Raw genomic sequence first — 26373 nt, 5'->3', positions numbered from 1 at the left:
GGCTCCCAGTGTTTCCTTTTCCGTAGAAACCCGGTCCAAATGGCTCTTTGGGTGTTTAAGGTTGCTGACCGCTGGTTTAAAGTGTCCTATTATCCTTCCCACACTTTTATTTTTATGAAACAGCTGCATGTTTAGGTTCAAGGACATGCAATCATGTTTGTTTTGTGAAAAGGCTTTCTATTAATATAAAATGTCAAAATACAAATAAGACATGCATTACATATGGGAAATAAGATGCTACACAAACAGTCCCTAACTTATTACCTTGTTGAATTTAGATACAAGAACATTTCTGTTGATATTTGCTTCCTACCAGTGATGTAGACCAGAGCATCCCAAGGGATGGTGCCATCTTTGCAGTACAGGTTGAGGTTGAGCAGAGCACATTCTCTGTCACTGTCATTGAATTCGTAGCGGATGTTCCAGCCCAGGGGACCAAACTTCTTCTGCTCCTAAACATGAGACACACAGGCAGAGAAGTACTGTACGACCACACACAAAGTAAAACACATCCAAGAAAACAAAGTAATAATGATGAGGCACTTTACATGTAAAATACTGAGAAAGAGTGTATGTAACCTGGATGATTGCATGGAAAAAGCAGATTCCAAAGACAATCTTCCTCCACTGGCGTCCCAAAATGCGGTGTTCAAAGAAACTGCTGGTGATCTCTGTGAAGGCTCGTCGCATGTTGGCTCGCAGGCCTTTAGGAGGCTCGTTAGTCACCTGGCAATGACATCACAGAGACCTACTGAGAAGACTACCAGTAATCCTGAAAACCTTTTGGTTCAGCGTCTCCTCCTTGTTGTCCAGGCAGTCCTCGAGTGCACATACAAACCCCACATACAATCCCAACGACTCTTCAAGATAGTCATGGTCATGATGACGATAAATCAAGTGCTGGTAGTTAATGTACGTTTAACTGACGTCAAAGATTTCGACCCATATTTACAAAGGCAGTGCTTAACTAATGTAAGGTTTATGCCACAGCTACCCTACATAAACAGTACTCGTAATTACCAAAGTCATTTTTATGTTTCACTCTTGTTCAATCCACCAGTATAGACAAGTTCTTTTTTAAAAACAGTATTTTTGATCATCTATAGCTTTTTTATATAGTATTACAGTGTTTGGGTCTCTGTGTGACTACCTTAACGCAGTTCTGGAGCACTGTAACAGGAAATACTTTGGTCAGCATGGAACTGAGAAATAGACGGAAGTTCTGATGGACGGATGTGTCTGCAGAGAAACAGATAAGAAAATTATTTGCATATTCATAAAAAAGTCCTTAAAGGAGTCTGCAGTATTTTTTATCAATAATACAAACACTTTGAAAAAACAAAGCATACAATACCACAATTTACTCGTTTCTGTTTCTCAGAGATTAGAAATGCACCTGTAAATGACAAATTATGTCTAATAACGTTTGAAATATGAAGGAACTTATTTAGATGTGATAGTGTCCCTGAGCATTGCTGCTAACAATGTTCATCCCTTTATGACCACAGCGTACCCATTATCTAGTGGCTATAATGCGATCAACAAATCTGCAACAACTGTGTGACACTATCGTGTTAATGTGGACCAAAACCTCTGAGGAATGCTTTAAGCATTGTTGAGTCTGCACAATGAAGAACTAAAGTACGTTTTCTTGACGGTCAAATGGGTTCTAACTGAATACTAGCAAAGTGTAACTAAACTGAAACTAAACCATAGCCCAGCATTTCTTTCTTGGGTATCCCCATCCACAAACACTAACATTACTACCACTGGGATTTCCCAGTTTGAAGCAAATGTGGTAATTATTCTAATTTAAAACTATTTTTTCCATACGCCCTCATAAGCATCATCAAATGTTAGCACAGAAGGCTGAAATAAACACAAATTTATGAGCTCAATTTAAAAATAGTACCAGGCTCAGCGAAGGTCTTAATGAGCTCCTCCATGGCTAACATCCAAGACACAGCCAGATGGCAGTTTTGCAAGAAGACCCAGTTGCCACTTGTCAGCGCTGAATGGATCATCTTCTCCGCTATAGGTCCCTGGCCTTGCCCCAGTGAGATAGCCTCGACCCTGAAAAACACAGAAAAATCACCATTTTGATGCCTTTATAAACTTTATTCATTCATTTGCAACAACCTGTCTAGTCCAGGATCACAGGGACAACAGTTTAGACAGGTGCCCAGACCTCCCTCTTCCCAGCCACTACCCCAACACTTCCAAGCAGATATCGAAGTGAAATACTGGTTTGGGAACATGTCTTCTGGATATGACCCAGCATGACCTTTGGACATGCCCTTCATGTAAGAGGTGTCCAGAAGGCCTCCTGGATGTGGATGAGTAGTGGCTCTACTCTGAGCCCCTCCCAAACTCCTCATCCTATGTCTGAGACTGAGCTTAGACACCCTTTATAAGACAGCTCATTTCCACTGCTTGTATCTGCAGTCTTAAACTTGAACTTGTTCATTTGAGGAAGCAACTCATTCTCAAACTGAAGAGGACAATCCACCCTTTTCTGGCAGAGAACCACATGGCTGAACTGTCCCAGTGCAAGTTGCAGATTATTGCTTGGTGCAGTCAAATTGACGGCATCATCCACAAAAAGCAGAGATGATCCTAAAAACCTTCCACTACTTGGCTTACAGAAGACAGAAGCTACTGACTATTAAAAATAAAAATCCCAGCTAGCTATATATGTCTATGACTCAGATGTCACAGCCTGGTGAACAAAACAAAGACATTTTTGCGAGCCATGTTGGAGGGACCTCTCCAACCATTTTTTTAGCGTATCCAATCAAACTACTATTATTAGGGCCCGAGCACTGAGAGTGCGAAGGCCCTATTGTATCTGCTCTGTTTATTATTATTATTATTATTGTTGTTGTATGTTCACCAGTATGATAATGATGAAGCAGTAATCTCAGTTAACGTGGTTTTATTAACCAGCACAGCAGCAGAGAACATACATGCTTGGATTCAATAACGGAATGGCGCCTATACCACTCAAAACATACACACACCTACACGGAGGTACGGCAAGCGGATTAGGACAAAATACCAAACTAACAGCAGGTTATCTACATCCCCCTTCTTTAGCACATCCCCAACCGGATATAAAGTTTAATGCATACTGAATAATAATAATCACAGCATAAAAGGTGACATACGCTGACCCTTAGGAACATTTAAATTTGCAACCAGATGGAAGAAATAAACATGACAAAAATATCATTTTGCTGTATAAAGTTAAATATGATTACTACTGAAAATCACCTCAAACAGAATTTAACTTGAAGCATTGACATCAGTTACTGTTGGCTCAAACATCAAACCTGAAAATGTTCTGTGTTTTAACTAGTACCCAATTAATCCCTATATCTTGGATTTGGTTTGCACACACGACCAAAGCGTGTCCTGTAAACACCATCACTCTTGGAAGGTCTTGGAGAATGCAAAACATCAGAAGAGCTCTCAACATGAGTGCTCTCTTTAAACTGTTCTACATCATTGTTTTCACCCACAACCTGCAGTCCATCATAATGATGATGATCAGTGTCTTTCTGAACAGTGACAGGCTCAGACACAGGCAATATGTGTCTGCGATTTCTCCTGTAAGTGTTTCCATCCGACTGTACCAGGTAGGATCTAGGTTCTTTACAAAGTTCCTTCTCCACACCTGTGCGGTCATAACCCTGTGGGGTCTGTAACCTCACTACTTGTCCTTCGTTGAGAGGTGGAAGTGGTCGGCTGGATCTGTCATAACAGACCTTCTGAGTCAGTCTCTTGTTGAGTAGTTGGGCTTTCACTCTCTCAGATTCACGGTGTTGTGGTTCGAGCAGTTTGGTTGTGATTGGGAGCGTAGTTCGAGTCTGTCTGGATAGAAGTCGTTCTGCAGAGGAACCCAGGTTCACATCACGTGGAACATTCCTGAGGTTCAGCAGGTTGAGAAATACATCAGTGCCATCTCTGTGTGATTTCTCCATCAGCTGTTTAGCACTGCGCACTGCTCTCTCAGCAAGCCCATTGGATTGAGGATACTCTGGACTGCTGGTGACATGTTGAAAGTCCCACTGTGAAGCGAAGTCTTTGAAACGCTGGCTTGTAAACTGCCTGCCATTGTCTGAGATCAGAGTGTGTGGAGCACCATGAACTGAGAAGTGTCTTTTCAGCTTCTTGATGACTGTCGCTGATGTCAAATCCTTTAGCAGGTCAATCTCAAACCAGCCTGAGTATGAGTCGACTACTACTAAATAGTGCTGACAGTGCCACTCAAAGATATCTGTAGCCACAGTTGACCAAGGAAGCTCTGGAACTTCATGCAGATGAAGGGGCTCTTTTTGTTGATGAGGTTTAGTGCTGTTACACACCGAGCAGGAAGTAACTGTTTGTTCAATATCTCTTGACATGAACGGCCAGAAGACGATCCCCCGTGCTCTCCGCTTGGTAGCTTCTACGCCGGGATGTCCTCTGTGCATGATGGTGATGTAGTCTCCTTGCAGGGATTTTGGGATCACGGCTTTGGAACCTTTAAGAATGATGCCATCATCCACAATCAGCTCATCCCTGAAAGGAAAATATGGATGAACCGCCGTGGGAAGGTTGTGGAGTTGTTGTGGCCAACCATGTTTGATGAACGAGCTGAGCGCTTGCAGTGTCTCATCCTCAGCTGTGTCCTTTAAGTTCCTCCAGGCGTGAAGAAGAGATGCAGCTCACCGTCATGACATCAAAGTTGTCCTCTTCTTCAGGCTGCTGGAAAGTGGAGCTGTCGGGAGCACGAGACAGTGTGTCAGCCAGATACATGTGTTTTCCACATTTATATGTGAGGGTGATGTTGTATTTTTGGAGCCTTAACAACATCCTCTGTAATCTGGCTGGTGCAGCGTGAATAGGTTTCTTTAGTATGGTGACCAGTGGCTGATGGTCTGTTTCTACGACCACAGGCTTGCCATAAATGTAGTCATGAAACTTTGTGAAAACAACAGCCAGCAGCTCCTTTTCTATCTGAGCATATCTGGTTTCAGTGTCTGTCAGAGCACGTGAAGCATATGCCACAGGTCGCCCTTCCTGTAAGCAAGCTGCACCAAGACCATACTGTGATGCATCGCACGTTAGTGTCACAGGTTTGCTGACATCATAATATGACAGAACAGGTGGATTAGACATGTGCTCTTTAAGTGCTTCGAACGCAGTTTGATGCTGTGTGTCCCACATCCACTCGCTGTCCTTGTGTGTGAGCTGTCGCAGAGGAGCTGACAGATGGCTGAAGTTTGGAATGAATTTTCCAAGATAATTGACCATCCCCAGGAACCTCTGCAGGGCTTGGACATCTGTTGGAACTGGCATCTCTTTGATTGCGGCTGTTTTGGAAGGGTCTGCTTTAAGCCCCTCGCTTGTGAAAATGTGTCCGACATAACTGACCTGATTCAGCCGGAATTTGCACTTTAATGGGTTTAGTCGCAGGTTTACTTCTCTGGCACGATCAAGGGCTTTTCTCAGGTTGTTGTCATGTTCTTTCATGGTTCTTCCGCCGATGAGTATATCATCAACAATGATGGCACATGGATATCCAGCGAATATCTGCTCCATGGCTCGCTGAAACACCTCGCTAGCAGCGTTAAGACCAAAAGGCATTCTGAGGAACCTGTAACGACCAAAGCAAGTGCTGAAGGTGGTTAGCATGGATGATTTCTGATCCAATGACACCTGCCAAAAAGAGTTCTTAGCATCCAAAACAGAGAACACAGTAGCATTTGACATTATTGCAGCCACTTCTTCTACTGTGCGCATGGGATGGTGTGGTCTTTTCAGAGCAGTGTTTAAATCTCGAGGATTTATGCATATCCTGATTTCATCTTTGCCTTTCTTGTTGGTGACTACCATAGAAGACACCCAGTCTGTCGGCTCTGAGACGGGAGTAATGACGCCTAATTTCTCCATCCTGACCAGCTCTGCCTTGACCCTGTCTTTCATGGCCAAAGGGATGCGATGTGCTGGGCGAACAACTGGTTTCACATCTGGGTTCAGTGTCATGCGATAGGTGACTGGCAACCTTCCAAGCTCATCAGAAAATAAGTTGCTGTATTCTGTGATAAGCTGTTGTGACAGGTCATCTGCAGACATGCTCAATTGGTGGACGTCATTGCTGAATGATACAACTCCCATTTCTCTGCATGCACATAGTCCAAGTATTGGCTGAACATCTTCATTAATAACAAAGAATGATAGCACATGTGACTGTCCATGCAGAAAACACTGCAGCTTAATTACACCTGAGGTTTGAAACTTGCTGCCTCCAAATGCTACTAGGTTAACGGACTTAGGGTGTGCTTTCATTTGTTTATCTGCTCTTATAATGTTAACCGTTTTCTTGGGAAGCACATTACATTTAGCACCTGTGTCCACCTTCATCTCAACAGGAATCCCATTAATCTGCACGGTGACAAAAACTTCCTCTTTGTGTTCCACATGCACATCAGTCGCATGGATTGCATATTGCAGATTTACTCCATCAACGTAGAATGTGTCATCTCCGCTGTCATCAGCTTGGTCTGGTTCCACATGATGAACTGACTTTCTGTGTCTTGCTACGTTTTGGGTAGGCTGAACAGCTCTGCACCATTTCTTAAAATTATTCCACTTTTTGCATGCATGACACTGCTGCCCAAAAGCTGGACATTTGCTCTTTTTTGCAGCATGAGCGCCCCCACAGTTAGTACAGTTAGTGACATGCTGTGTTTCAGACCTGTCTCCTTGTATTTTCATTTTATCTCCTCTGTGCTTTCTTGTAAATGTGGGCTGGAGCACATCAACATTTGATGCAGATTGTTGAGGAAAAGCAAGTGTTTTATTATGCTCTTCAGTCATTTCATGAATCTTGGCAGACAGATATGGCTTTTGCTAGCGTTAAATCACTATCACGTAGTAGCACTTTCCTTAAATTGTCATTGTTGATGCCACAAACTAGTCTCTTATTAGTTCTTCACTCAGATCACCAAATCTGCAGCTTTTTGCTTTAATCCGTAAATCACTTACATAGGATTCAACAGTCTCGTCCTCTGATTCCGCGTGTTGAACTTGTGTCTTTCCATCATGACGTTGGTTTGTGGGCTGGACATTTCTCTGAATTTCTTTTTGAGGCACTCAGGATCGTCCTTCGATTCTGCAGGAATGAGGACTCGTCCTCCATCGCCGGGCTCTCTCACTTCTGGCGCGTAAACAAAAGACCACTCCCGTTCTATAGCTTCGGGACCTGCTAAGTTGAGCAATATGTAGGCTTGTGTGCGCGCTGGCTTGTCAGAGTGTGCCGCCGCTATAAAAATGTCATACTCTTGCTCAAAAATGCGCCAATTTTCAGCAACATTACCATTGAAAACAAGCGGGTCGGGCCTCCTGAATCCTTGCGCCATGTTGTCTGCAGTCCAGATACAAAAAATGCACCCACAAAATAGACTTGAGACGGGGAAAAAATACCGTCAACTACGAAGTACGTGTTTTGTCGCTTCTGACACCATGTTGTATGTTCACCAGTATGATAATGATGAAGCAGTAATCTCAGTTAACATGGTTTTATTAACCAGCACAGCAGCAGAGAACTTACATGCTTGGATTCAATAACGGAATGGCGCCTATACCACTCAAAACATACACACACCTACACGGAGGTACGGCAAGCGGATTAGGACAAAATACCAAACTAACAGCAGGTTATCTACAATTATTATTATTATTATTTTTCATTGAAATGAATTGCCTTTTTGAGGGCTTTAACATGCTCAAAAACTCATGAAATTTTGCACACATGCCAGGTCTGGTGAAAAATTTTGTTCCTCTTCTGGCTGGCGAGTGGAGCAGCCTACAGGGTCGTGTCCAGGGTGTTTACAATACCTCGTTCCACTGTCCACCGCATCGTGCACAGGGTCACAGAGGTGGTGGTGGCCACGCGCCACCAGGTCATCCACCTCCCACGGACCCCAGAAGACCTAGATGCCATGTCCAATGGGTTTGCACAGCTGGCAGGCCACAGGGCCTTTGTGAAGGCTGCTGGTGCTGCTGCCATGTCCGCATCAAGCCCCCCAGCGGCCCTGAGGGTCAGTGCTACAGGAACAGGAAGTTGTACCCGTCCATAATCCTGCAGGCGGTATGTGACCATCAGGGCCGCTTTGTCGATACACATGTGGGCTAGCCGGGGTCAGTGCATGCCTCCAGGGTCCTCCGCCACAGCCCACTGTACCGACAGGCCCGTTACCCTCCCCCAGGGCATTTTATCCTTGCAGATGGAGGGTACCCATGTCTCCAACATCCACTCCCCCTCATCACCCCCTACAAGAGGCCAGTCCACAGTGTGGGAGCCCAGCGCTTTAACGCACATCACTCCAGGGCACACTCTGTCATAGAGCGTGCCTTTGGAATGATGAAGACAAGGTACCTTGTCATCTTCCTGCAAGCGCTGGAGGTGCACCACACCTTCGTGCCACAGGTATGTCACGCTAATACGAGCATCATTGTTGTATGTCCAATCATAATGGCAACTGTAGTGCATACCCTGGCATGTACACTGTACTTACAAGATTAAACATCTGCTGCAGGTCATAACAGCATGTGCCGTGCATCTGTGCCGTGCAACATCTGCATCGGTGCTGGTGGCATTGTGGCCCCAGATGAGGAACCCGAGGATGATGCCCAAGATGAGGGGGAGACTGGTGTGGAGGCAGTCAGTGGTGCACACTGGCGGGACCAGCTATCTGCTGAGGTGTCTGCCCTGGAAGAGGTACCCCTGGACCACGATTATTGTCAGCAGGCAAGTATCCCTTAGTGGTGCATCTGCACAGTGCTGGGATTTCACGTGACAGATCTGTCTTAACATGCTCGTTTTCACCATGTCGTTTTCCCAACGCCATGATTACAATCTAGTGACATGGCAGCTGTCGGTTCCACCAGCCCTGCAGACCCAAGTGGAGGATGTTGCGGTGGACAGTGGGAATGAGCATGCCTGAGCAACATCTGGGGATGCCTATGTGGGATGCTGCACTCAGTACCTGGCTATGAACCGGGGGTCTTACCTGTGGCACCTCCCTCATCTCTGTGGTCCTGGTCCAGCGGACCAAGCAGCACTGCCCAAGACTCCCTGCTCAGGCACGTCAGGCCTGGTTGATGATGTGTGTGCATGCTGGGACACTCAGGTTTATCCTGGACCGCAGTGGGTAGTGCATTTCCCACAATCATGTTGTGTTATACGTTGCACTGCTTTCATTTCCACAACGTGGCACGTGCAATAGGTCAGGCCCCCGTAATTGTGTCATGTAGTTTGTGACAGACATGCACTCACAGTTGGGATGTTCCCACTGTCTTTATTTACATACATCTTGTGTTTCTATGGTGTATTGATAGTCATGTGCTTTTGTGCTGAGGTGTTTTTTCTGTTATCAAACTGTTCTCCCACTAGGAGCTCAGTCTGAGTGGAGTTTTTTTTCTCCTCCTCTTACCTCATGTAGTGTATTTTCGTTGTTTTTTCCTATCAGCCTACCTTTCTGACATGTCTGCCCAATGTGATGTTTGTGTAAAGTTGGTCAGAAGGTTCCTTTGTAAGTGCGCATGCGCCATTAGCGTGCTGCCTGCTGTAACCCTAATTTCCCTCGGGATGAATAAAGTATTCTGATTCTGATAACTGAAATCATTTTGTGTGTGCAGAACAAAGGTTGGAACAACAACATAAATTAAGTTCAACTATGTACATGGCGTCGTATCTACAGAAATATAATCACTGAAATAATCATGTTTGTACAAAACAAAGGTTGGGGTGCCAGCATAAATAAAGTTCAACTATGTACAGTGGCTGTCTGTGGACACGACTCAGTCCTTTTTCTGCTCCACTAGCTTTTCGAGGACGCCTATCAGCCTGTCCATCCTCTCGGCTCTACGTTCCTCCATTTGCCGTTGCTGGGCCATGTCCTCCTTTATTAGGGCAATGAGCTCATCCTCCCAGTCCCTCCTCCTTTTCACCACCCGTGCCTCAGGCGGGTCCTCATCCTCCTGTCCCTCCTGGTGTGGGAGTGGGTTGCCCACTGCTGCACTGGGTCCTGGTGCATCCTCCTGGATGGAGGAGATTAGGACGGGTAGCCTGGTGGAGGGCCTCTGTCCTAGCACCTCATCCATGGCCATGTTGCAGCAGTGGGCTTCCCACTTGCACCGTCGCTGGATACTTGCACTCCTGAAGGGAGGATACATCACAGGTGGCAGTTGGCAACAACAGCAACAGTGCAGGTTTACATAGGTGACTTTTCAGTGTTCTGTGTGGAGTTACATCTGTCACTACCACTGTACATACTTTGTATTTCCTCTTCAGGTTCTCCCATTTACGTTTGCACATGTATATCAGGTCATTTCGTTTATGGCATCCACAGCAGTATGTACTGGCTTGGGACCACAGGGCAGACAGTTCACTGTCCCTTGTGCCTCAATACTTGTAGACCTCATACTGTTGCTGTACCTCCAACCCACTGCGGCTGAGTGTTTCGCACCCGTGAACAGGTGCTCATTGTCACGGCGGAGTCGAATGAGGTCTGCCGTCTGCTCCTTGGTCCCTGTAATGCAGCGTGACATTGGATTACATTCCCCACCATCCTGCACTTCTGTTTTAGCATTTCTCCATTTGCTGTCAGTTCAGCATTTACAGCTGTGTGGAACATACACACAGCAATGTCAGGCAATACTACAGCACTGAGTGGGGCAGAACATTTACATTATCAGGCCCTAGGTTGGGGTTGGGGGTTCTCTGTCATATGTTTTGTTTTAATTCAATTCAATTCAGTTTTGTTTGGATGGGGCAGACTCACAACAAAAGTCGCCTCAGGGTGCTTTGAAATATCCCCTTTGACGTATTTGACATGGCAGGTGTGATAACTGTAACAAATGTATGTATATGTTATATTTTATGCATTTTATATTTAATGTGCTGCGGACACAGCTACATTCCTGCCTGGTATATGTTGACATTCCTGTTTGCGGCACAGGCAGGGTCATATTAGTACAGTTGATTGCACTTGTAGTGGTGATACGTCTATTCATACTGCCCTCGGTCTGGTACAGGATTCACAGCTTTGCGGGTCTGTGCATTTACGGTTACATGGGTCGGGCAGGTGTCACATGATTCACCTTGACATTTTCTATTAACCTCCCATTAGCTTTTACATCTTGGTGTTTGTTTTGCTCCTTCACACATATCTTACATTTGCGGGTGTTGCTGTCCTCCGCCGCCGTTTCAACCTCCTCCGCAGCTGCTGACATCATTATGCATTGGCCTGGCTGCATCGCGCTATGCATTGTGGGATATATGGCACCACGAAGCGTGCACCGGACCACGCTTGATATTTGGGGAAATCGACGGCGCATTTGGAGTGCACTTCGAATTGGGACAGCCGTCGTCGCGTGGCGGTGACGTGATCGCACTTGAAATGCGTACTTCAAGCGTGCATACCCTGAATTGGGACACAGCCACTGTCCAATCTGGACCAAAGAGCACACATATGATAAGGCTCCACCCCTGAACATTTTTCAGCTGCCATATTTGACATCAGGGAGAGCGCCACCTAGTGGGAACAGGAAATGTCATGTTTTACACTTTGGGGTACAGTATAGTGATGGGTGACATCTGCAGCCTCAAATTTCTCCAGGAAAGCCTTAAGGAGTTGGTCTTGGGTTACAGTGAAAACTGTGACTTTTTGTGAAAGGGTGTGACCCAAGCAGCATGGCGAACTTTGATGTCACGCCATGAAGAAACAAATTAGTTTAACTCAATGAAATCCAGTCTGATCATTACCAGACTTTACAGGCATGATGTCAGACCCGCCCTGAACAGATTGATGTGCCCATTGTCAGGAATACACAGAGCGCCACCTAGTGGCAACAGGAAATTTCATGTCTTTCATTTTGTTGTACTGATTTTCACAGGTTCATCGTGGACACCTCAAAAGCGGTGAATATCACCATCAGTCCCTCGTGATGCTTCAGTGAGAAAATTGTGTCTTTAACCCTTTACAGCCGATCGGAGCGGGCACGCTCTGTTTTGTGTAACTATTTTTAAATCCCGGTAGCTCTGCAGCCACGTAAGCTAGCACAATAATTTTTTTTGCATATGAAACCGGAGGAGTTGTACTTACATCTGATGCCATCAGCTTGTCCTAGGTCACAGTTTCCTTCCACATATAGCTTTGCAAAAACTGCATAAAAATCACTTGCAGCAACAAAAACATGATATTCCAGAAACACGCTTCGCCGATCCATCAGCTGTTTGTAACACTTCCTACGTCCATCAGCGCGAACTATCACATGACCGCATGACCTGCCCGAAACCGGAAGTGACGTCATTTTGCGGAAATGTAGTTTTTTACGATCGGGGCCTTATGAGCTTGTGTTTTACTTGTTATGTGTTTTAAAAAGTTATGTTTGACTTTATGACTTTCTGTGTCATTTCTGGGATGCTTAAGACTCATATTGCACTGCTGGAAATAGTTTATTTTGATGCATATGCTGTTATTTTGCAAATTTGCACTATAATATTTATTTTTTCGTTTTTCCTGCAGTATATAAAAATTGGTGTATTTCAAAAATAAAACTATGAAGACACTCAAAATAAATTTCCTGTGGTGGGAAACTAGTTTGTGTAACTTTTTTGTATTTACAGTTTTGAGGGATAAGCCTCTTAAATTTCTCTAACTAGAAATATATGTTAAAAAAACAAAAACGATTTTCAATTTTTTTGTAGTTTATTGCACTTTTTTGCAATTTATGTAATTACTATGCACCTAATGCAGACATATTATTAAAGTTTGGGCTATAATGGTTGTATTGATGTATAGCAACTTGAAATGCTCCCAAAAATGGCTCCACAGCATGTAAAAATATAATATAAGCTCTGGTGAACTTGGTTCTATGGTAGGTCTTAAAGGGTTAAACTGAACGGCGCACCCTGGTGGCAGCGCTCTTCACCATGAAAAATGAAGTGATGTTTGAGGGGCTTGGAAAGTTTCAAAAGTCTTGAAATTTGGCACACAGCTTCAATGGGATGAAGGCTTTCTTGTTATGTGATCATTTTCCTTGAATAGCGCAAAATGGCTCCGCAGCGCCCCCTACAAAATTTCAAAACATCAGCCCCTGGTCTGTGTTTTATGTATGAGTCTGAAACCTGGTAAGCTTATAAGAAATATCAAGATGTACAAAAGTCTCTTGGAGCAATATCCCAAATCCAACAGGAAGTCAGCCATTTTAAAATTAATGTGTAATTTTGGCAACATTTTCCCCCTCGTTTCAGGCCTTGTACTTTGACGAACTCCTCGTAGTGTATTCATCAGATAGACACGATCTCCGGTGCGTAGAATCTAAAGACCTTTGTGATGTTAAATTGCGAAGCTTTTCACATTGAGGGAAACGGGGTGGTCATGGTGGCACGTGGAGTTTCAATCACTCGCCAAAAAGAAGTAATCTGCTGTCACTCAAAAACACAATGCCCAATCTCTCCGAAAACATTGCAGGCATGATAAGAGTCGAGCTCGGAAATGTTTGTTATGCCATTTGTCAGTAATGGTTAGAGCATCACCTAGTTGAACGAGTGTAATCATGATTGAATGAGATGAAATTTCAGCTACTGGTTCTACGCAGGAATTCGATCAATGTGACATCAGTTCGGACGTGCTGGTTTTAGGTGTTGGGCGTGGCTCGACGCGCCAGGGTGTGAGGGCCCTCATAACGCTGCTTGCAGCTTTAATTTTGATTTTTAAAAAGGTTGCTTTTTGTCAGAAACATACATTTCCCTGTTACTCCAAACCTTTGAGCAGGAAATGCTAAGAGGCAATAAACGGGAGACCTAAAACAGAGGTGTAGGAGAAAGAAGAACAGAACTAGCATGAGGACTGTGACTGCTAACAATCAGTGCATCCAGTCTAGTGGCATAAAAAACAAATGGTGGGTTAACACCATCACTATATACTTTTTAACCTCCTAATACCTGCACTCTTCCATGGCATGCATTTTTAATTTCTCTTCGATATTTGGGCTGATTGGGACCTGATGAATGTAAAAACAAAGAATTGCCAGGTTGTTTTTTTTTCACCTAATTTTTGTTTCTAAGAAAAATGAAAAATGAGAGCCACGTATGAGGATATTCATATAAAATTTTGATAGAACAGTGGCAGCATAATGTCCTCGTAAGTGCATATCAGGCCCCTGTAGAGCAAAATTGAGTATTTTGGTCTAAATAACCAAAAATGTGATGTCCACATATGTGGACGCAGGTCCTAGGAGGTTATAAAAAAACATAGGAAATCTTTTTTATTAGTTAATTATTTTATTCATTATTGCTTTTATCGAGCTGAACTTCTATGGCTGGATTTCCCACCTCACCTTTTTCAGTGAAGAAGCTCCTTTTAGGAAGCGCCACCATTCCCCATCAGAGATCTCGCCACGCTGCCTCATGATTTCTACGCACAACATAAAGCTGTAGCTAAGCTTGTGTTGCTCGAAGAGTCCACGTGACACATTAATGTAGGAGTTTAGCAAGATTTGATTCAGGAGGGTCTGAAGGCGCTCTTCTAGCACAGTACTCTGCTCTGATGTCTCGATGGTGGAATTAAAGAGCTGAAGATGAAGGAAGAAATAAACAAAAAAGAGAGAAAAAAGAAAATAATTACTTTAAATGGGTACTTACACATTTTCATTAAACATTCCTGTACAAGTAGCTTTGTAAATTTTAGAGTAAAGCCCAGCTCTTTTTTCCCTCACCTGTTTAAAGTACTTGAGTGAGAACTGGTACATACGCTCGATCTCCGACAGACCGGCAATGACAAAGTACAAAACAGATCCTCGAGTGGCCACAGGCCTGTAGCGCTCCCTCGCAGAGTTTATCATCAGCTCAGTTGCTTCTGCCTCTTCCAGACGGTGCTTTATGGCCTCTGAAGTCACCTGGAGACAAGAGGATGCAAAAAAATCATGGAAATAAACAGGATGAACATCAGAAAAACAGGAAAGGATCATTGCAGGTAATATTAAATTCAACAACCACAACTCCATATCCATATAGCCTAATCCCTACCTTTGACTCCTGGAGAGTCTGAACTAGCTCCTCGTTGTCAAGTATATTCCCCTTCGAGGTAAAGAGAAGCTTAAGAATGCGGTCTTCAATATCTTTCAGCTGGCTGTGGTCAGCGTTGATGCGCACAATCAGCTCGTTCCTCTGTTCCTCAAGATGCAGACTCTCAGGACGCACCACATCACTTAAAACAGATTGAAAAAAGATTGAATCAAGAGATTCCAGAGGTCATTATCAGAAAGGGGGAAAAGGATACATACAATTAGGATACATAAAATTATGTGCCGTATTTCTATCCATTTTTTAAAAATGTAGATGGCTTTGTAAATGCTTGTTACTAGAGATGGCACGATACCAATTTTTTATGTCCGATACAGATTCCGATATCATAAATTTGGATATCTGCCGATACCGATATGAATCCGATAGTGTTTTTTAATCAATAAAACAGTTTTTTAATATCTTGCTGCATTTTGTATAAGTTCATACTCAAGTTTTAAAAAACAACAACACTAAAGCTATTCTGTTATACCTGTATGCAAAAAACACACTGCACCCAAAATATTTTATAGTTCAGCAACACTGATCAATCTAATAAACTTGAACCTGCAACATCCTCCCTACTCTGGTATTTTAAAGAGTCCTTAGCAGAAATATTAAACAACCTAACTAATAGGGCTGCCAACTCCTAACAAAAATCTGCCAGAACCACCCCCCACCCTCGATGCTTAATCGACGTAATCAACTTTAATTTAATGCACCTGTAAAACAAATGCATAAGTTCATAACTTCCCTTCAACTCATTCATGTCACCTAAAAGGTAAACCTGTTTCTCCATCACCTGTTCAGCTCTGATGATTCAGTAAGGACATCTCCTGGTTTCATCTTCATGTTTCCCTCTCACCACATATCCAAACCGACATCATGACCAGCAGCTTTACAGCTGTGGCTCCAGCAAACATCAGCTGATACTAGAAAGTAATATTAAATAAATTCTAACAACAGCTGATCAAGCTTAAACGTGCTGCTGTTGTTTATCTGCTGGTCTCCTCTCTCTAGCGCAAAGTGGGCGATAAACAAACAAGAAAGGCAGGATTTGTGACAGAAAAGCCGACCAGCTGATCATTGATCAGTTTCATGTTTGAAGTAGCAACAGGAGAGGGAATGAGAGAAGAAGAATCAGCTTTGCAGCAAGGACAGAATAACTCCAGCTTTGTGTCTTTTTTCCATTCTAGCTTAAGTACAGGACAAATCGCTTCCTTTTCACCTCCGTATGTAACTCCGATGGCCAGACCAGCTGTGGCTCCATGTATCAGTTGTTAAGCTTAACGTGGAAATACTATGCAAACATTCAGGGATGAACTTACACACTTGCTTTACTTCTCTGGGATAGTTTTTGCCGAGATAACATGCCGCGGTTTGGAAGCATGTAGTGAGGCTCCACATGCTCCACCAGACCGCTGACAGGTCTCGCAGACAACAGCCGCTCTGTCACGTGACACATACTACTTCGATGCTGTTACGCCCCAGTCTAGGGGTACAGGAACGCAACATAAGTTTGAAAAGACTGCCCCGCCCTGGTCCCCAAAACCATACACAAAGGGAAACCAATTCCTTAGTGAATCGTGTTTTATTATCTACACTGCAAAAATGAAGCTCCAGGGTGAACAAAGGCCAAAATAACAAACAAAACAAGCTAAGTCAGGAGGAGGTGCTATCTAAAACCCTATGTGAAATCAAACATCAAACAAAAGACAAGCGCTACACCTAACTCCCTAACTGAAATAAACAGGAGAAAACAGTGCAAGGAAAAACAATACGGCAGCTCACCCCTTCTGTTGCAGTGCTATTTACAATGTGCTATGTACAATGAAAGCTAATATACACACTATATACAAAACTCAGAGAAGCCGCACAAATCACAAGCACAAAAGTCTCAAGTTTTGGAGGCCAGGGTCAGGTCTGCTGCTGCTGTCAGTGGCTGCCCCGGGACAACTGCTGGTGAGGGATTTGAATGAAGATCACATGGCCAGGGGACCAATCAGCAGCCGTCAGCTCATCCACTCCGGGACCTGCAAAGACTTAAAGGCACAGACAACAACAGCCACCAAAACAGATTATGGACAGGGCCATAACACCCCCCTTCCCAAGACCAAACATCTCCCCTAAAGATGTTTGGCGCTTAGGGGTTCCGAAAACCACGTGACAGCGCATCTGCCAGTACATTCTCTGTCCCTTTTTTGTGATGATCTCCAGATTGAAATCTTGTACTAAGAGGGACCATCTCATGAGCCTTTGGTTAGAATTTTGCATTCGGGTCAAAAACACGAGGGGGTTGTGGTCTGTGTAAACAATGACGGGTGCTGAACTGGAACCGACATAGACCTCGAAATGCTGTAGAGCAAGCAATAGAGAGAGGGCTTCTTTTTCAATGGTGCTGTATTTCTGTTGGTGGGAGTTGAATTTTTTCGAAAAGTAACCAATTGGGTGATCAACACCCTGCCTATCCTCCTGCAACAGTACCGCACCTGCACTGTTGGCGCTGGCATCCACCTCAAGTTTAAACGGATGTGAAAAAACAGGAGCGGCAAGTACTGGTGTGCTGCAGAGGAGAGCTTTGGCAGACTCAAAAGCATTCTGGCATGTGGGGGACCATACAAATGGTTTTGACACACTTGTGAGACTGGTGAGAGGTGCAACTACATCTGCAAAATTCTTACAGAAGCCACGATAATAGCCGGCCATACCAAGGAACCGGCGAAGCTCACGTCTAGTGCGAGGCACAGGGAAATCTAGGATAGCCTGGATTTTAGCCAGCAGGGGGCGCACCTGTCCCTGACCCACCTGCTTCCCTAGATAAGTCACAGTGGCCTTACCAAAGTCACATTTGGCAAGATTTAGGGTAAGGGATGCCTCTTGTAATCTTTCAAAAATCTCCGTGAGTGTTCCAAGGTGATCTGACCAAGTCTCTGAATAGGCTACAATGTCGTCTAAGTACACTTCACAGTTTGTGACACCACCTAAGACAATGTGCATAAGGCGTTGGAATGTGGCAGGGGCATTTCGAAGGCCAAAAGGCATGACGGTGTATTGGAGGAAGTGGTCAGGAGTGACAAAAGCAGAAATTTCAGATGCACGCGGAGTGAGGGGAACTTGCCAATAACCCTTTAATAAGTCCAGTTTGGTGACAAACTTTGCGGAGCCAACCCTGTCAACACAATCTTCCATGCGGGGAAGAGGGTAGGAGTCGGGTTTGGTCACACTGTTCACTTTTCGAAAATCACTACAAAAACGTGGAGTTTTGTCTTCCTTCGGCACAAGAAGGCATGGGGAACTCCAGGCACTCGAACTAGGGACAGCAAGACCATTTTCCAGCAAGTAGGAAACTTCTTGCTGAAAAAGTGCACGTTTGGTAGGGTTCACACGATAAGCGTGTTGTTTGATCGGAGGGTGGTCACCTACATCTATGTCATGTTCGAGGACAGTAGTGCGAGACGGAGTGTCAGCAAACAGAGATGGGTAAGTATTGATCAGAGAACACACATCGGTCTGGGCAGCCTCATCTAAATGTTTTAGGTGAGATTTCAAATTATCCAATATTTCAGAGTTTCTGAGTCGGGAGCAACCCTCAGCACAAACGAAAGCTAAGCCATCACTTTCTGGGCTATACTGAGACGGGGATGCTGGCACAACTACCGACACGGCAGACAGCGCAGCGGGGGATGAGGAGGAGTTTACACCTGCATCACGAACAAAATAAGGCTTCATCAGATTAACATGACACACACGACACTTTCTCCTACGGTCTGGGGTACCTATAACATAATCTGTGTCACTCAGTTTCTCTTGGACAGTATAGGGCCCACAGAACTTTGCCTGGAGAGAGGATCCAGGAACGGGTAGGAGAGTCAACACTTTGTCACCCACTTCAAATTTTCTCTGCACGGACTTTTTGTCGAATTTCCTTTTCATTTTTTCCTGAGACGCGGAAAGAGCCTCGCGTGCAATTTCGCATGCTTTATGCAGACGCTCCCTAAAACAACTTACGTAATCTAATACGTTCTGCTCGGGGGTAGCTGTGTCGGACAGATATCTCTCTTTAAGCAGCCGCAGGGGACCACGCACTGTGTGTCCAAACACCAGCTCTGCGGGACTGAAACCCGTGGACTCCTGCACACTCTCCCTCACCGCTAGAAGGAGAAGTGGCAGACCTTCGTCCCACTCTCTTCCTGGCTCGAGGCAGAATTTCCTCATCATGGCTTTTAAAGTCTGGTGGAAACGCTCAAGAGCACCCTGTGATTCGGGGTGATATGCACTGGATTTTTGATGCTTGATGGATAGCGATTTTAAGACCTGAGCGAATATCTTGGACATGAAGTTAGACCCTTGGTCTGTTTGAACTGATTTAGGCAAACCGAAAAGGGAGAAAAAGTTTACTAATGCTCTGACAATGGCTTTGACTTTGATAGTGCGTAACGGAATAGCCTCGGGGAAGCGTGTGGCGGCGCACATTAAAGTCAAGAGGTACTGATGTCCTGACTTGGTTTTTGGAAGCGGACCTACACAATCGATGATTATGTGCTCAAATGGTTCGCCTAAGGCTGGGATTGGATGCAATGGAGCAGGAGGAATAACCTGGTTGGGTTTTCCGCTGACCTGGCAAACGTGGCAAGAGCGGCAATATTTGGTCACATCAGTCTTCAAACCTGGCCAGAAAAAGTGACGCAGAATACGAAGGTAGGTCTTCCTAATTCCTAAATGTCCAGAGAAACTGTCATGTGCTAGGCTGAGTACTTGGTGTCGGAAATTTTGCGGTACAACTGCTTGTTGAAATACGTTCCAGCCAAGATCACTAGAGGAGGGAGGATGCCATTTGCGCATTAACACATCATTTTCAATGCTGTAGACACGGGGATTCTGATCGCTTGAATTTGCGGCAAGTAAACATTTGGCCAAAGTCGGGTCATTCTGTTGCGCATGAATAAAATCTGTTTTGTTTACCTCAAAAGACAGGTCAGGTGTAGCGGGTAGCAGTTTATCAGACACACATTTTTCAGCTTTTTCCACAGGCAGTTCAGCTTTCTCAGGAACAGCTTCAGAACATAGAAAAGAGTCAGACAAGTCAACATCACCATATTTACGCTTGTGGGCGCATGTGACAACACAGGCAGGAAAAACAGAGGGCAGACTGTCAGCAGCAGACTCGGAAACAAAATCAAAATCATCGACGGGGTTTTCAATTACTTCAGGGATCGGGAAAACTTTCCCATTGGCTAGATCATTCCCCAGAATCATAGTAACCCCCTGCACGGGCAAGCGAGCGCGCACCCCAACTGTTACCGGGCCCGAAACGAGAGGCGACTGTAGGAAGACTCTGTGCAGCGGAGCTCGTAACACACTCATTTTCACTCCCCACACGAGAGCATCAGCACCACAAAACGAGGTACTTGAGAAAGGCAACGCACTTTCCAAAATGAGAGACTGGGCAGCCCCAGTGTCGCGCAAAATTACAATCGGCACGCGATCCTCCTCTATTCCAGTCAGTGAGGCGAACCCTTGTGAAATGAATGGTCGGTAACTGCTGTCAAGACTGTCATTTCCTGGTTCATCACTGACGGGGTTAGGAGTAGCAACCGATTGAACAAAACCAATGCTTTTTGGCTTTTTCCATGTGTGAGTTTGCTCTTTGCGACGGAGCGACGGACAACTGGCAATGAGATGGCCAGTATCATGGCAATAAAAGCATTCTCGGACAGTCATGGGGACCTGATCAGGGCGCGTTTGACGCTTAGGAGAAACCCTCAAACTCCTCGCAGGTTTCGACAACGGGGCACATTCATGGCGCACAGCTGAAAACGCAACGCGATGGGTCAACACAAACTCATCTGCGAGAACAGCAGCTTTAGACAACGAATCCACCTTTTGCTCATTGATATATACAACAACATTCTCTGGAAGACACGTTTTGAATTCCTCCAGCAGGACCAACTCTCTTAGCTGAGCAAAGTCCTTCACTTTACTTGCAGCTAACCACTTATCAAACAAGAGAGTCTTCTCCCTGGCAAACTCTACATGTGTTTGGTTGGCAGATTTTTCACACGACCGAAACCTCTGGCGATATGCCTCTGGAACTAGCTCATAAGCCCTTAAAATAGTGGATTTCACAATTTCATAATCCAGGCTGTCATCAATAGACAAGCTCGCACACACTTCCTGTGCTTTCCCCACCAATTTACACTGCAGCAACAAACTCCACACATCCTTGGGCCATTTCAAAGTGGTTGCGATGCGTTCAAAGGCATTAAAGTAAGAGTCAACCTCACTTTCTCTGAAAGGTGGCACTAAAGCAATTTGCCTGCTTGCATCAAATTGGTCAGAGGAGAGTGAATCAGAAGATTTACTCACAACTTTACTCACTGGGGTAGAGGTAACATTGCGCTGCCGGGAAGGATCCAGCTCCATAGCCCGTATGCGGAGATGCATAAGCTCAACTTCTTTGGACTTAGTCGCAAGCTCCACCTCTTTCAGGCGAAGGGCGAGCCCAAGATCCTCCGTAACCAATCCTGTTGATTGTCCGGCTGGGCTAACGTTTGGGATCTGAATGGCAGCAGGAGCCTCCGCCCCTGGCGACACCCGTCCACTGGGAGCTTTTGGGATGGTTGCAGCAGCTTCTGCTCCCGCATCCACCACCAAACCTCCAGTCGCCTCAACCGGCCGAGGTTTCGACTCCGCAAAAACCCCCTTATCCACCAGCTGAGCTGTCAGGCACTGCTTAATTTTTGCCTTTTTAGCATGTAAAGGCACACTAACATTAAACAAATCTGCCACCAACAACAAATCCGCCTTTGTGCATCGATCCAACTTATCCACGGTGGGTTGTAGTGCAAAATCATCCACATCAAAAGTCACTGTGACTAGACCACCCCCAACACTACAAGAAAACTGCCAACCAAAAACTGCAGACAACCCACAAAATACAATGAGCAAAAAGAATGGCAAAAGAAAAAAAAAAGGACGAGCCCCCACTTTATGTTACGCCCCAGTCTAGGGGTACAGGAACGCAACATAAGTTTGAAAAGACTGCCCCGCCCTGGTCCCCAAAACCATACACAAAGGGAAACCAATTCCTTAGTGAATCGTGTTTTATTATCTACACTGCAAAAATGAAGCTCCAGGGTGAACAAAGGCCAAAATAACAAACAAAACAAGCTAAGTCAGGAGGAGGTGCTATCTAAAACCCTATGTGAAATCAAACATCAAACAAAAGACAAGCGCTACACCTAACTCCCTAACTGAAATAAACAGGAGAAAACAGTGCAAGGAAAAACAATACGGCAGCTCACCCCTTCTGTTGCAGTGCTATTTACAATGTGCTATGTACAATGAAAGCTAATATACACACTATATACAAAACTCAGAGAAGCCGCACAAATCACAAGCACAAAAGTCTCAAGTTTTGGAGGCCAGGGTCAGGTCTGCTGCTGCTGTCAGTGGCTGCCCCGGGACAACTGCTGGTGAGGGATTTGAATGAAGATCACATGGCCAGGGGACCAATCAGCAGCCGTCAGCTCATCCACTCCGGGACCTGCAAAGACTTAAAGGCACAGACAACAACAGCCACCAAAACAGATTATGGACAGGGCCATAACAGATGCGCCGAGCTGGGTTACGCCAAGTAGCGCGTTTTGTGAGGTGATTTTGTGATACTTCGGATCGGATTCCATTTTTTATTTCTCTCCGATATCCGATCCAGTAATTTAAGTCAGTATCGGAGCGATACCGATACATCATATCGAATAGGTTCATCTCTACTTGTTACATAGTTGAAATGCAATAGCTTTTTTCATGTGTGTGCATGTATTTACCTGAGAAGTTGGTCTTCTAAGCCAGATTTAGTGACAGTGAAGTTGATAATTGTAACTTTGATGCAAACCTTAAAAGGTGGAAACAGAAACTCATTAAATCACAATGAAACCTTGACAAAGAAGTCCTGCCATTAATTAATTCTTCGATCTTAAATATGATCAACCTATCTCTAATAATCAGTTATGTACCACAGGCCTTCAAGCTGGCTGTAGTTAAACCTTTACTCAAAAAGCATCTCTAGACCCAGCAGTCTTAGCTAATTATAGGCCAATCTCCAACCTTCCTTTCATATCAAACATCCTCGAAAGAGTAGTTGTCAAACAGCTAACAGATCATCTGCAGAGGAATGGTTTATTTGAAGAGTTTCAGTCAGGTTTCAGAGCTCATCACAGCACAGAAACAGCTTTAGTGAAGGTTACAAATGATCTTCTTATGGCCTCTGACAGTGGACTCATCTCTGTGCTTGTCCTGCTAGACCTCAGTGCAGCGTTCGATACTGTCGACCATAATATCCTATTAGAGCGATTAGAACATGCTGTAGGTATTACAGGTACTGCACTGCAGTGGTTTGTATCATATCTATCTAATAGACTCCAGTTTGTGCATGTAAATGGAGAGTCCTCTTCACACACTGAGGTTAATTATGGAGTTCCACAGGGTTCAGTGCTAGGACTAATTCTGTTTACATTATACATGCTTCCCTTAGGCAGCATCATTAGAAGACATAGCATACATTTACACTGCTATGCTGATGACACCCAGCTCTATCTGTCCATGAAGCCAGATAACACACACCAATTAGCTAAACTGCAGGAATGTCTTAAAGACATAAAGACCTGGATGGCCGCTAACTTTCTGCTTCTTAATTCAGATCAAACTGAGGTTATTGTACTCGGCCCTCAAAAGCTTAGAAATATGGTATCTAACCAGATTCTTACTCTGGATGGCATTACCTTGGCCTCCAGTAACGCTGTGAGGAACCTTGGACTCATTTTTGACCAGGACATGTCCTTCAATGCACATATTAAACAAATATGTAAGACTGCTTTCTTCCATTTGTGCAACATCTCTAAAGTTAGAAATATCCTGTCTCAGAGTGACGCTGAAAAACTAGTTCATGCATTTATTACTTCCAGGCTGGACGACTGTAATTCATTATTATCAGGAAGTCCTAAAAACTCCCTGAAAAGCCTTCAGCTGATCCAAAATGCTGCAGCAAGAGTCCTGACAGGGACTAGAAAGAGAGAGCAGATTTCTCCTGTTTTGGCTTCCTGTTAAATCCAGAATTCAAAATCCTGCTCCTCACATACAAGGTCTTAAATAATCAGGCCCCATCTTATCTTAATGACCTTGTAGTACCATATCACCCTATTAGAGCACTTCGCTCTCGCTCTGCAGGCCTACTTGTTGTTCCTAGAGTATTTAAAAGTAGAATGGGAGGCAGAGCCTTCAGTTTTCAGGCCCCTCTTCTGTGGAACCAGCTTCCAGTTTGGATTCAGGAGACAGACACTATCTCTACTTTCAAGATTAGGCTTCAAACTTTCCTTTTTGCTAAAGCATATAGTTAGGGCTGGACCAGGTGACCCTGAATCCTCCCTTAGTTATGCTGCAATAGACGTAGGCTGCTGGGGGATTCCCATGATGCATTGAGTTTTTCCTTTCCAGTCACCTTTCTCGCTCACTATGTGTTAACAGACCTCTCTGCATTGAATCATATCTGTTATTAACCTCTGTCTCTCTTCCACAGCATGTCTTTATCCTGTCTTCCTTCTCTCACCCCAACCAATCACAGCAGATGGCCCCGCCCCTCCCTGAGCCTGGTTCTGCTGGAGGTTTCTTCCTGTTAAAAGGGAGTTTTTCCTTCCCACTGTTGCCAAAGTGCTTGTTCATAGGGGGTCATATGATTGTTGGGTTTTTCTCTGTATCTATGAAGCGCCTTGAGGCGACTTTAGTTGTGATTTGGCGCTATATAAATAAAATTGAATTGAACTACTTTGCTGGTCTGAAAGATCGTCTTTGTGGTTTTAATTCAGGATTCTTTGGAGGCCATGTCTCTCTTTTATAATGTCTGTGATGTATGTATGCACTGTTGGCTTGAACTAATGAGAGAGTACATGACTGCATTTAGTGTGAGCCCATTCTGCTAGACTGGTGTTCAGCTATAGGGTTTTGCTAGTTGACATATGACTGCATCTCTTTACAGTATCTGCTTTTGTACACATACAGTATAAGTAGGTTTGAGTAGGTGTGCTGCTGTCCTTACCTCTGGCAGGTAATGTGGGTTGGCCATCTTTGTGGTCATATAGAACCTAAAATTTTTGTCATAGTCAATATCTGAGTCTCCCAGTCGGATCATTGTTCGCCCGCCAGCCACAAACGTCTGCTTCAACAAGACGGGCTCCAGTGCTGGATTCAAGGTCTCCTTTAACTATACACCCACAAAATACCCAAACAGAGCCCTTCACAGTACACATGCTTTTCTTTTCTTTTTTTTTGTGTCCCGTTTGGATCTTTAGCATCAGAATTGTTGTCTTAAGGCCAAGAAAGATGCCAAGCGGATTTATTTTACCAAGTGGATCATCATGGCCTTGCCATATTGGTCCATTTGATTGACCTTTATTATAATTATGAATTTATTTTATTTTTGTTTTTTAAGACGGGACAGACATGACTGGGGGATAGGACAGGGAGAAAGAATGAAAGAAAGAGAGGGAGAGAAAGAAAACCAAAGGGGAGAAGAGACGGTGAGAAGGGGGGGAAGAAAGAAAAAAAACAAACAAAACACCTGGATCACCTGTATGGAGGAAAAAAAAAAAAACAGAAGAGAAAGTAAACAAAAAAGGAGCAACATAATAAAAACAGCACCATCACAATAAACTAGCTAGCAGTAGATAACAGTAGATACTAAATATTAAACTATATTGTGCAGCACGCAAGATAGACAGCGCACAATGTGCTTTGAGGCAGCAGCCAAGAAAGGTGTAGTCTGCGTCTGTGAACACCCGTGTGTACACCTGTGTGCATACCTGTGTGGATCAGCACGCTTGCATTCCAATACATACATGAGCGCCCAGCCCCAGATGACAAGGACCACCAACACACCAACGTCTGAGGGCATCAGCCACCGGCAGGGAGTGTGGTGAGGGGAGATAGGCCTCCGTACTTTAGAGGGCCTGAGATGTACCCAGAGAGTCTAAGACCCAACCTGACATATAGACACAGACGAACAGGCGCACGCGGACACAAACATGCATTCCCACTAGTGCTGGGCGATATATCGATTTTTTTTAAAAATATCGCTATATTTTTATACAAGACATAAGCTGTGACAATATCGTTTACATCGATATAGTCTATGTTGCGTTATAATTACACTTGTGGAGCCGCTATTTTGCCTCTCTCTCGTCTGGGTTTGTTTGCCCCGCCTC

The 26373-nt window shown here is 44.5% G+C and overlaps 1 pseudogene; it reads right to left on the bottom strand.

The window, feature by feature from the left end:
- Positions 1–26373, bottom strand: part of LOC143414516 (dynein axonemal heavy chain 6-like) — a 57395-nt pseudogene that overhangs the window by 11497 nt on the left and 19525 nt on the right.

The sequence above is a fragment of the Maylandia zebra genome, linkage group LG22 (genome assembly GCF_041146795.1).
Source record: "Maylandia zebra isolate NMK-2024a linkage group LG22, Mzebra_GT3a, whole genome shotgun sequence".
NCBI classification, from domain to species: Eukaryota; Metazoa; Chordata; class Actinopteri; order Cichliformes; family Cichlidae; genus Maylandia; species Maylandia zebra.
This window is presented reverse-complemented; position numbering and strand designations above follow the sequence as displayed.